Genomic DNA, 2,661 nt, shown 5'->3' with positions numbered 1-2,661 from the left:
CTCTCTCTCTCTCTCTCTCCCTCTCCCTCTCTCTCTCAACACAATAAAATGGGAATTGCAAACACATTGAAAGATATAGAATGGCTACAGAGTATTTTCAGTGTGTTCTGTTGTGATTGCAAGATAAAGTGGTACATTTCCTATCTTTCCTCTACTCTCTTCCTGAAAGTGGCTTTTCCACATGTTTAAGCAGTCGCAAAGGCTGCTGGAGGCCATGGTAAAGCGGCTTTGCATGCCATCAATAGCCAGCTGCCAACAATCTGCTTTGGGAGTGTGGGCAGGAAGAGTTACAAATTGTGTGTCTGAAGCATTTGATTACTTTTGTCAGAATAAATAGAATGGACTCATGCTCTTCAATTTCCCTTGCCATACCTCAGGTACAAAGGAAAATATTTCATCTAAATATTATTTGATGTTTTATTTAAAATTTCTTTAAAAATAAGTAATGTTATTAGGAAACATTTCACTTTTATGGAAATGCATAGAGACTAACTTTGTAAGAATTTACATATCTACTGACCAGATTTATTAAAACTAAGATTCAAAAATACAAAAAATACCAGTAAGTTTAAACTTAAAATTTTAATATTCATTCCAGGTGTTTTTAAAGACACAAACATTCAAGTAAGTATTGAAGATAGCTGTATTAAGCAAAGAAAGTCCAGGATCTTTTAATCACAGCCTGCACTGGGTCCCAGCATGCCTAGGTCACAAGAGAATGGAGTTATAAGTGCTATGTAATCAAACCGAAATTTAAAAGGTCAGTTAAAAAAAAAAAAACAAAAAAAGTGATTCTAGTCACTCTGAGTCAGCTAAGAAATGGTTTCCTTTATTTTATTATTTTATTTTATTGGCAGAACTGGGGATTGAACTCAGGCCCTGACGCTTGCCAGGGAAGCGCTTATTCTACAGAGCCATCTCCCCAGCCTCTGTTCTCTTTATTTTAAACTTATAAGAAAATAACTTTGAGAGACCCCATCCTAGCCCAGCCCTGGTGAGTGTGTGGGAGAGCTTCCAGTTACCCGGCTCCAGTGGGACCTATGGTCCCAGCCTAGGCGCAGCGAGGGTGAGACACTCTTCTACTCCCTTGGAATGCCCCCTGCCACTCTGCAGCACCATTCCCAGCCCACCTGATGAATAAGAATTTCTGCCCAGTTCAGGGAACCCCCAGACCCAGTCCTAGCCCAGGCCCCGTGAGTGTGTGGGAGAGCTTCCAGCTACCCTGGGTCAGTCAGACCTACTGGTCCCGGCCCAGGTGCAGCATGGGTGAGACCCATTTCCACCCCCTTGGGACACCCCAACACTACTCTGCAGCACTGGCCCTACCCCGCCTGCCCAGTAGGAATTGCTGCAGCATTCCAGGAACACACAGATCCAGTCCTAGCCCAGGCCCAGTGAGTGTGTGGGAGAACTTCAGACTAACCAGTGTTGGCATGATGTAAGGATCCCAGCCCAGGTGCAGCTTGGATTACACCCTCTTTCACCCATTTGGGATGACCCCCATCAATCAGTAGTAACCCCCACACTCCACCTACAGAGTAGGAATTTCTGTCATGTTCCAGGAACGCCAGATCCTGTCCTAGTCCAGGCCCGGTGAGTGTTTGGGAGAGCTGCCTCTTCCCCCTCCACCACCTTGTCCCCTTGAGACTCAGCTCAGGCCTGGACTACAGGCCTGGGATGAAGCTGTGCAGTTGCAATCCCTGTAGAGATTGTAGGGGACAGAACCACCCAGCTAGTGCAAAAGCAGAACATCTTGCCAGAGGGGCACAACAGGCTCACCCCAAGGCTAGCAGCAGGAAGGAGCTGAGCACAGCAGCCAGGCCAAGCCAGGCAGCTGGGTAAATCCAAACATTGTAGATTTGTACCTGAACTTCAGTAGGTGCTAAGGTTATAACTGCACCGAAGATCTACAAAAAAGGTCAAAAGACAGTGCTACACAAATTGACAATGAGAAGGAGTAAAATGCAATCTCTGACCCCAAGCCCACCCATAACAAGTGCAGAAAACACTAACACAGATCAAATAGGGGAATCATACAACTGAGAGCAATGAATCAATGGCTTCTGAAATAAAGAAACAGGTGCAGAAAGTTATAGAGGAACTCAGATTGGTAATGAAAAAAGAAATGCTAGAATTAATAACATCTATAGTAAAGAATCAAATGAAGGCATATATGGAGGAAACCCAAGCCCACCGAGAACAAGCGCAGAGAACACTAGCTCAGCTCTAATATATGAATTAATAGCGTCGATAGTAAATAAGCAACAAGAAAGTTATAGAGGAACTGAGAGCAGAAATCTTTTCTGAAATAAAAAAAAAGAATTCTCAGAACTCATAGCATCTGAAGTAAAGAATCAACTACAGAAACATAGGGAGGAAACCCAATCTGAAAAGAACACTGCACTAAAAGAATTTATAACTGCTTCTAAAGAAGATATTGATAAAAAATAAAGGGGATTAGAAAAATGAGAGATTCCTTGAATGAGAAATAAAGGAAAGAAATAGATCGCATGAAGCAGCGTCAAAGAGATAAAGAGGAAATTAAAATCTCAATCACAAGCTTGCAAAACCATTTAAGTGAAAGTGAAGACAGAGTTTCAGATCTTGAAGATGCTGGTGCAGCTAGTGAAAAGGTAAGAAAGGATCTCTTAAAAACAACTA

The sequence above is a fragment of the Octodon degus genome, unplaced genomic scaffold, assembly GCF_000260255.1.
Source record: "Octodon degus isolate 3935 unplaced genomic scaffold, OctDeg1.0 scaffold00040, whole genome shotgun sequence".
Taxonomy (NCBI): Eukaryota; Metazoa; Chordata; class Mammalia; order Rodentia; family Octodontidae; genus Octodon; species Octodon degus.
The sequence above is the reverse complement of the archived record's forward strand: the minus strand, read 5'-3'. Positions refer to the sequence as shown.